Source organism: Triticum urartu, chromosome 1A, assembly GCF_056163025.1.
Source record: "Triticum urartu cultivar PI428250 chromosome 1A, HENAU_Tu73, whole genome shotgun sequence".
Taxonomy (NCBI): domain Eukaryota; kingdom Viridiplantae; phylum Streptophyta; class Magnoliopsida; order Poales; family Poaceae; genus Triticum; species Triticum urartu.
Window position 1 is genome coordinate 539,295,245 of NC_141873.1, and position 10,996 is coordinate 539,306,240.

Below are 10,996 nucleotides of genomic sequence, written 5' to 3' on the forward strand. Positions count from 1 at the left end.
GGTATTCTCTGCAAGTACTGAAAGTAGCCGTGGCAGATATTTTTGTACCAAGTTGATTCGTAACAAGTAGCAAGTAGCAATAGTAACAAAGGTGCAACAAGGTGGCACAATCCTTTTTATAGCAAAGGACAAGCCGAAAAGTTCTCTTATAGTAAGCAAAGTGTTCTCAAGGACACATGGGAATTCTCGTCTAGTCACGTTTATCATGTTTAGTTGATTCGCGTTCACTACTTTGATAATTTGATATGTGGGTGGACCGGCGCTAGGGCGATGTTCTTACTTGAACAAGTAACCCTCTTATGATTACCCCCTCTCGCAATCATATGCTGACCCACATGTATAGGGGATCAATCGCAGTCCTTCCGATAAGTAAGAGTGTCAAACCCAACAAGCTAGGAACAGAAAGAAATGACAAGCAGTTTTTAGCAAGGTATTGTCTGCAAGCACTGAAATTATCGGTAATAGATAGTTTGATAGCAAGGTAATTTGTAACGAGCAAAAAATAGTAATTGTAACAAAGGTGCAGCAAGGTAGCCCAATCCTTTTGGTAGCAAAGGACATGCCGAAACTTTCTCTTATAGCAAGCAAAGCGTTCTTGAGGACACACAGGAATTTCATCTAGTCATTTTCATCATGTTTGTTTGATTTGCGTTCGCTACTTTGATAATTCGATATGTGGGTGGACCGGTGCTTCGGTGTTGTTCTTACTTGAACAAGCCCCCCATTTATGATTAACTCCTCTCACAAGAATCTACAACTATGAAAAAGAATTAAGATAAATCTAACCATAGCATGAAACATATGGATCAAAATCACCCCTTGCAGAATAGCACATAAACTAGGGTTTAAGCATTTGTCACTCTAGCAACCCATCATCTAATTACTACTCCACAATGCCTTCCCTTTGGCCCAAAGATGGTGAAGTGTCATGTAGTCGACGTTCACACAACACCACTAAAGGTCGCAACAACATACATATCATCAAAATATCAAATTCACATGATTACTTATGATAAGACTTCTCCCATGTCCTCAAGAACAAAAGTAACTACTCACAAATCATATTCATATTCAAGATCAAGATCAAATGGGTATTGAATATCATTAAGGATCTGCACATATAATCTTCCACCAAATAAACCAACTAGCATCAACTACATGATGTAATCAACACTACTAGCAACCCACACGTACCAATCTGAGGTTTCGAGACCAAGACTGAATACAAGAGATGAACTAGGGTTTGAGATGAGATGGTGCTGGTGAAGATGTTGATAAAGATTAGTCCTCCCATGATGGGAGGATCGTTGGTGATGATAATGGCTTTGATTTCCCCCTCCCTGAGGGAAGTGTCCCCGGCGGAATCGCTCCGCCGGATAGCAAAAGTGCTCCTGCCCAGGTTCCGCCTCGAGATAGTGGCGCTTCATCTAGAAACCTTTATTCTCATTTTTTTCTAGGTTAAATGGCATCATATATCAGAAGATGGGCTTCGGAGGCCTGCCACGGGCCCCACATCTCAGGGGGGGCTAGGCGCGCCCTCAGGCTTGTGGCTGCTTGGTGGGTGATTGATACGTCTCCAACGCTGATACGTCTCCAACGTATCTATAATTTTTGATTGTTCCATGCTATATTATATCCTGTTTTGGACATTATTGGGCTTTATTATACACTTTTATATTATTTTTGGGACTAACATATTAACTAGAGGCCCAGCCCAGAATTGCTGTTTTTTTGCCTATTTCAGAGTTTCGCAGAAAAAGAATATCAAACAGAGTCCAAACGGAATGAAACCTTCGGGAACGTGATTTTCGGAACGAACATGATCAGAGGAATTGGACCCTACATCAAGCAATCAACAAGGAAGGCACGAGGTAGGGGGCGCTCCTACCCCCTCCCCCCCAAGCGCGCCCGCCACCCTCGTGGGGCCCATGTTGCTCCACCGACGTACTCCTTCCACCTATATATACCTACGTACCCCCAAACTACCAGATACGGAGCCAAAACCCTAATTCCACCGCCGTAACTTTCTGTATCCACGAGATCCCATCTTGGGGCCTTTTCCGGAGCTCCGCCAGAGGGGGTATCGATCACGGAGGGCTTCTACATCAACACCATAGCCTCTCCGATGAAGTGTGAGTAGTTTACTTCAGACATACGCGTCCATAGTTATTAGCTAGATGGTTTCTTCTCTCTTTTTGGATCTCAATACAAAGTTCTCCCCCTCTCTTGTGGAGATCTATTCGATGTAATCTTCTTTTGCGGTGTGTTTGTTGAGACCCATTAATTGTGGGTTTATGATCAAGTTTATCTATGAACAATATTTGAATCTTCTCTGAATTCTTTTATGTATGATTGGTTATCTTTGCAAGTCTCTTTGAATTATCAGTTTGGTTTGGCCTACTAGATTGATCTTTCTTGCAATGGGAGAAGTGCTTAGCTTTGGGTTCAATCTTGCGGTGTCCTTTCCCAGTGACAGATGGGGCAGCAAGGCACGTATTGTATTGTTGCCATCGAGGATAACAAGATGGAGTTTATATCATATTGCATGAGTTTATCCCTCTACATCATGTCATCTTGCTTAAAGCGTTACTCTGTTCTCTTGAACTTAATACTCTAGATGCATGTTGGATAGCGGTCAATGTGTGAAGTAATAGTAGTAGATGCAGGCAGGAGTCGGTCTACTTGTCTCGGACGTGATGCCTATATACATGATCATACCTAGATATTCTCATAACTATGCCCAATTCTATCAATTGCTCAACAGTAATTTGTTCACCCACCGTAATACTTATGCTCTCGAGAGAAGCCTCTAGTGAAACCTATGGCCCCCGGGTCTATTCTCCATCATATTTATCTTCCAATACTTAGTTATTTCCTTTGTCATTTATTTTACATGCATCTTTATTTCTCTTTATCATAAAAATACCAAAAATATTATCTTATCATATCTATCAGATCTCACTCTCGTAGGTGACCGTGAAGGGATTGACAACCCCTTTATCGCGTTGGTTGCAAGGAGTTTATTTGTTTGTGTAGGTGCGAGGGACTCGTGTGTGGCCTCCTACTGGATTAATACCTTGGTTCTCAAAAACTGAGGGAAATACTTATGCTGCTCTGCTGCATCACCCTTTCCTCTTCAAGGGAAAATCAACGCAGTGCTCAAGAGGTAGCAAACGTAACTATAATTTTTTATTGTTCCATGCTATTATATTATCTGTTTTGGATGTTTAATGGGCTTTATTATGCATTTTTATATTATTTTTGGGACTAACCTATTAACCGAAGGCCCACTGCAAATTGCTGTTTTTTTTGCCTATTTCAGTGTTTCACAGAAAAGGAATATCAAACAGAATGAAACCTTCGCGAGGATCGTTTTTGGAACAAACGTGATCCACGAGACTTGGAGTGGATGTCAAGGAAGCAGCGAGGCGGCCACGAGGTAGGAGGGCGCGCCCCCACCCTTGTGGGCCCCTCGCAGCTCCACGCTACTTCTTTCGCCTATATATACTCATATACCCTAAAACATCCAGGAGCATCACGAAAACGTATATCCACCGCCGCAACCTTCTGTACCCATGAGATCTCATCTTGGGGCCTTTTCCGGCGCTCCGCCGGAGGGGGAATCGGTCATGGAGGGCTTCTACATCAACATCATAGCCTCTCCTATGATGTGTGAGTAGTCTATCTTAGACCTTCGGGTCCATAGTTATTAGCTAGATGGATTCTTCTCTCTCTTTGGATCTCAATACAAAGTTCTTCTCGATTCTCTTGGAGATCTCTTGGATGTAATTCTTTTTGCGGTGTGTTTGTCAAGATCCGATTAATTTTGGGATTATGATTAAGATTATCTATGAACAATATTTGGTTCTTCTCTGAATTCTTTTATGCATGATTAAAATATCTTTGCAAGTCTCTTCGAATTATCAGTTTGATCTGGCCTACTAGATTGATTTTTCTTGCAATGGGATAAGTGCTTAGCTTTGGGTTCAATCTTGCGGTGTCCTTTCCGAGTGACAACAAGGGCAGCAAGGCACGTATTGTATTGTTGCCATCGAGGATAAAAAGATGGGGTTTATATCATATTGCTTGATTTTATCCCTCTAGATCATGTCATCTTGCCTAATGCGCTACTCTGTTCTTATGAACTTAATACTCTAGATGCATGCTGGATAGCGGTCGATGTGTGGAGTAATAGTAGTAGATGCAGAATCATTTCGGTCTACTTGTCACGAACGTGGTGCCTATATACATGATCATGCCTAGATATTCTCATAACTTTTCGCTTTTCTATCAATTGCTCGACAGTAATTTGTACACCCACCGTAGATTATGCTATCTTGAGAGAAGCCACTAGTGAAACCTATGACCCTGGGTCTATTCTCCATTATATTATTTTCCCGTCAAGTAGTTATTTCTGTCACCGTTTACTTTGCAATCTTTACTTTTCAATCTATGCAACAAAAATACCAAAAATATTTATCTTATTATCTTTATCAGATTTCACTTTTGCAAGTGACCGTGAAGGGACCAACTGTTGGGGAACGTAGCAGAATTTTAAAATTTTCTACGCATCACCAAGATCAATATATGGAGTCATCTAGCAACGAGGGAGAGGGGAGTGCATCTACATACCCTTTAGATCGCGAGTGGAAGCGTTCAAGAGAACGGTGTTGATGGAGTCGTACTCGTCGTGATCCAAATCACCGATGACCTAGGGCCGAACGGACGACACCTCCGCATTCAACACACGTACGGTTGGGAAGACGTCTCCTCCAACTTGATCCAGCAAGGGGGATGGAGAGGTTGATGGAGATCCAGCAGCACGACGGCGTGGTGGTGGAAGTAACGGTGATCTCGGTAGGGCTTCGCCAAGCTCAGGGAGAGGGAGAGGTGTCACGGGAGGGAGAGGGAGGCGCCAGGGGCTAGGGTGCGGCTGCCCTCCCCCCCACTATATATAGGACCCCTAGGGGGCGCCGGCCCTAGGAGATGGGATCTCCAAGGGGGGCGGCGGCCAAGGGGGGTGGAGTGGCCCCCAAGCCAAGTGGGGCGCCCCCCACCCCTAGGGTTTCCAACCCTAGGCGCAGGGGGAGGCCCATGGGGAGCGCACCAACCCACTAGGGGCTGGTTCCCCTCCCACTTCAGCCCATGGGGCCCTCCGGGATAGGTGGCCCCACCTGGTGGACCCCCGGGACCCTTCCGGTGGTCCCGGTACAATACCGATTACCCCGAAACTTTCCCGATGGCCGAAACTTGACTTCCTATATATAAATCTTCACCTCCGAACCATTCCGGAACTCCTCGTGATGTCCGGGATCTCATACGGGACTCCGAACAACTTTTGGGTTACCGTATACTAATATCTCAACAACCCTAGCGTCACCGAACCTTAAGTGTGTAGACCCTACGGGTTCGGGAGACACGCAGACATGACCGAGATGACTCTCCGGTCAATAACCAACACCGGGATCTGGATACCCATGTTGTCTCCCACATGCTCCTCGATGATCTCATCAGATGAACCATGATGTCGAGGATTCAATCAATCCCGCATACAATTCCCTTTGTTAATCGGTACGTTACTTGCCCGAGACTCGATCGTCGGTATCCCAATACCTCGTTCAATCTCGTTACCGGCAAGTCACTTTACTCGTACCGTAATGCATGATCCCGTGATCAACCACTTGGTCACATTGAGCTCATTATGATGATGCATTACCGAGTGGGCCCAGAGATACCTCTCTGTCATACGGAGTGACAAATCCCAGTCTTGACTCGTGCCAACCCAACAGACACTTTCGGAGATACCCGTAGTGAACCTTGATAGTCACCCAGTTACGTTGTGACGTTTGGTACACCCAAAGCACTCCTACGGTATCCGGGAGTTGAACAATCTCATGGTCTAAGGAAATGATACTTGACATTTGGAAAAGCTCTAGCAAACGAACTACACGATCTTTAAGCTATGATTAGGATTGGGTCTTGTCCATCACATCATTCTCCTAATGATGTGATCCCGTTATCAATGACATCCAATGTCCATAGTCAGGAAACCATGACTATCTTTTGATCAACAAGCTAGTCAACTAGAGGCTCACTAGGGACGTGTTGTGGTATATGTATTCACACATGTATTAAGATTTCCGGATAACACAATTATAGCATGAACAATAGACAATTATCATGAACAAGGAAATATAATAATAACCATTTTATTATTGCCTCTAGGGCATATTTCCAACAATCTCCCACTTGCACTAGAGTCAATAATCTAGTTACATTGTGATGAATCGAACACCCATAGAGATCTGGTGTTGATCATGTTTTGCTCGAGGGAGAGGTTTAGTCAACGGATTTGCCACATTCAGGTCCGTATGTACTTTACAAATATCTATGTCTCCATTTTGAACACTTTCACGAATGGAGTTGAAGCGACGCTTGATATGCCTGGTCTTCCTGTGAAACCTGGGCTCGTTGGCAAGGGCAATAGCTCCAGTGTTGTCACAGAAGAGAGTCATCGGGCCCGATGCATTGGGAATGACTCCTAGGTAGGTAATGAACTCCTTCACCCAGATTGCTTCCTGTGCTGCCTCCGAGGCTGCCATGTACTCTGTTTCACATGTAGATCCCGCCACAACGCTTTGCTTGCAACTGCACCAGCTTACTGCCCCACCATTCAAAATATACACGTATCCGGTTTGCGACTTAGAGTCATCCAGATCTGTGTCGAAGCTAGCATCGACGTAACCCTTTACGACAAGCTCTTCATCACCTCCATAAACAAGAAACATATCCTTAGTCCTCTTCAGGTACTTCAGGATATTCTTGACCGCTGTCCAGTGTTCCATGCCAGGATTGCTTTGGTACCTTCCTACCAAACTTACGGCAAGGTTTACATTAGGTCTGGTACACAGCATAGCATACATGATAGACCCTATGGCCGAGGCATAGGGGACGACACTCATCTTTTCTCTATCTTCTGCCGTGGTCGGGCATTGAGCCGTGCTCAATCTCGTACCTTGCAACACAGGCAAGAACCCCTTCTTTGACTGATCCATGTTGAACTTTTTTAATATCTTGTCAAGGTACGTACTCTGTGAAAGACCAATGAGGCGTCTCGATCTATCTCTATAGATCTTGATGCCTAATATGTAAGCAGCTTTTCCAAGGTCCTTCATTGAAAAACACTTGTTCAAGTAGGCCTTTATGCTTTCCAAGAATTCTATATCATTTCCCATCAACAATATGTCATCCACATACAATATGAGAAATGCTACAGAGCTCCCACTCACTTTCTTGTAAATGCAGGCTTCTCCATAAGTCTTCGTAAACCCAAACGCTTTGATCATCTCATCAAAACGAATGTTCCAACTCCGAGATGCTTGCACCAGCCCATAGATCGAGCGTTGGAGCTTGCACACCTTGTCAGCATTCTTAGGATCGACAAAACCTTCCGGCTGCATCATATACACTTCTTCCTTAAGGAAACCATTAAGGAATGCCGTTTTGATGTCCATTTGCCATATCTCATAATCATAGAATGCGACAATTTCTAACATGATTCAGACGGACTTCAGCTCCGCTACGGGTGAGAAAGTCTCATCATAGTCAACCCCTTGAACTTGTCGATAACCCTTAGCGACAAGCCGAGCTTTATAGATGGTTACATTACCATCCGCGTCTGTCTTCTTCTTAAAGATCCATTTATTTTCTATGGCTCGCCGATCATCGGGCAAGTCAGTCAAAGTCCATACTTCATTTTCATACATGGATCCTGTCTCGGATTTCATGGCTTCCATCCATTTGTCGGAATCTGGGACCGCCATCACTTCCTCATAGTTCGAAGGTTCACCGTTGTCTAACAACATGATTTCCAAGACAGGGTTGCCGTACCACTCTGGTGCGGAACGTGTCTTGGTGGACCTAGGAAGTTCAGTAGCAATTTGATCTGAAGTTTCATGATCATCATCATTAACTTCCTCTCTAGTCGGTGCAGGCACCTCAGGAACATTTTCTTCAGCTGCGCCACTTACCGGTTCAAGAGGTAATACTTCATCGAGTTCTATTTTCCTCCCACTTACTTCTTTCGAGAGAAACTCTTTCTCTAGAAAGGATCCATTCTTGGCAACAAAGATCTTGCCTTCGGATCTGAGGTAGAAGGTATACCCAATAGTTTCTTTAGGGTATCCTATGAAGACACATTTTTCCGACTTGGGTTCGAGCTTTTCAGGCTGAAGTTTCTTGACATAAGCATCGCATCCCCAAACTTTTAGAAACGACAGCTTAGGTTTCTTCCCAAACCATAATTCATACGGTGTCGTCTCAACGGATTTCGACGGAGTCCTATTTAAAGTGAATGCAGTAGTCTCTAAAGCATAGCCCCAAAATGACAGCGGTAGATCGGTAAGAGACATCATAGACCGCACCATATCCAATAGAGTGCGATTACGACGTTCGGACACACCATTACGCTGAGGTGTTCCAGGCGGCGTGGGTTGTGAAACTATCCCACATTTCCTTAAGTGCGTGCCAAATTCGTGACTCAAGTATGCCCCCACGATCTGATCACAAGAACTTGATTTTCCTGTCACGTTGATTCTCAACCTCACTCTGAAATTCCTTGAACTTTTCAAAGGTCTCAGACTTGTGTTTCATTAAGTAGACATACCCATATCCACTCAAGTCATTAGTGAGGGTGAGAACATAACGATAGCCACCGCGAGCCTCAACACTCATTGGACCGCACACATCAGTATGTATGATTTCCAATAAGTTGGTTGCCCGCTCCATTGTTCCTGAGAACAGAGTCTTGGTCATTTTACCCATGAGGCATGGTTCGCACGTGTCAAATGATTCGTAATCAAGAGACTCCAAAAGTCCATCTGCATGGAGCTTCTTCATGCGTTTGACACCTATGTGACCAAGGCGGCAGTGCCACAAGTATGTGGGACTATGATTATCAACCTTACATCTTTTGGTATTCACACTATGAATATGTGTAACATTACGCTCGAGATTCATTAAGAATAAACCATTCACCAGCGGAGCATGACCATAAAACATATCTCTCATATAAATAGAACAACCATTATTCTCGGATTTAAATGAGTAGCCATCTCGAATTAAACGAGATCCTGATACAATGTTCATGCTCAAAGCTGGCACTAAATAACAATTATTGAGGTTTAAAACTAATCCCGTAGGTAAATGTAGAGGTAGCGTGCCGATGGCGATCACATCGACCTTGGAACCATTCCCGACGCGCATCGTCACCTCGTCCTTCGCCAGTCTCCACTTATTCCGTAGCTCCTGCTTTGAGTTACAAATGTGAGCAACCGCACCGGTATCAAATACCCAGGAGCTACTACGAGTACTGGTAAGGTACACATCAATTACATGTATATCACATATACCTTTAGTGTTGCCGGCCTTCTTGTCCGCTAAGTATTTGGGGCAGTTCCGCTTCCAGTGACCACTTCCCTTGCAATAAAAACACTCAGTCTCGGGCTTGGGTCCATTCTTTGGCTTCTTCCCGGCAACTTGCTTGCCGGGCGCGGCAACTCCCTTGCCGTACTTCTTGAAGTTCTTTTTACCCTTGCCTTTCTTAAACTTAGTGGTTTTATTAACCATCAACACTTGATGTTCCTTTTTGATCTCCACCTCCGCTGATTTCAGCATTGAATATACCTCAGGAATGGTCTTTTCCATCCCCTGCATATTGAAGTTCATCACAAATCTCTTGTAGCTCGGTGGAAGCGACTGAAGGATTCTGTCAATGACCGCGTCATCCGGGAGATTAACTCCCAACTGAGTCAAGAGGTTATGCAACCCAGACATTTTGAGTATGTGCTCACTGACAGAACCATTTTCCTCCATCTTACAACCGAAGAACTTGTCGGGGACTTCATATCTCTCGACCCGGGCATGAGCTTGGAAAACCATTTTCAGCTCTTCGAACATCTCATATGCTCCGTGTTGCTCAAAACGCTTTTGGAGCCCCGGTTCTAAGCTGTAAAGCATGCCGCACTGAACGAGGGAGTAATCATCAGCACGTGACTGCCAAGCGTTCATAACGTCTTGGTTCTCTGGGATGAGTGCGTCACCTAGCGGTGTTTCTAGGACATAATCTTTCTTGGCATCTATGAGGATGATCCTCAGGTTCCGGACCCAGTCCGTATAGTTGCTGCCATCATCTTTCAGCTTGGTTTTCTCTAGGAACGCGTTGAAATTGAGGACAACGTGGGCCATTTGATCTACACGACATATTGTAAAGATTTTAGACCAAGTTCATGATAATTAAGTTCATCTAATCAAATTATTCAATGAACTCCCACTCAGATAGACATCCCTCTAGTCATCTAAGTGAAACATGATCCGAGTCAACTAGGCCGTGTCCGATCATCACGTGAGACGGACTAGTTAACATCGGTGAACATCTTCATGTTGATCGTATCTTCTATACGACTCATGCTCGACCTTTCGGTCTTCCATGTTCCGAGGCCATGTCTGTACATGCTAGGCTCGTCAAGTCAACCTAAGTGTATTGCGTGTGTAAATCTGGCTTACACCCGTTGTATTCGAACGTTAGAATCTATCACACCCGATCATCACGTGGTGCTTCGAAACAACGAACCTTCGCAACGGTGCACAGTTAGGGGGAACACTTTCTTGAAATTATTATGAGGGATCATCTTATTTAAGCTACCGCCGTTCAAAGCAAATAAGATGTAAAACATGATAAACATCACATGCAATCAAATAGTGACATGATATGGCCAATATCATTTGCTCCTTTTGATCTCCATCTTCGGGGCTCCATGATCATCGTTGTCACCGACATGACACCATGATCTCCATCATCGTGTCTTCTTGAAGTTGTCTCGTCATCTATTACTTCTATTACTATGGCTAACGCTTTAGCAATAAAGTAAAGTAATTACATGACGTTTATGTTGACACGCAGGTCATAAATAAATTAAGACAACTCCTATGACTCCTG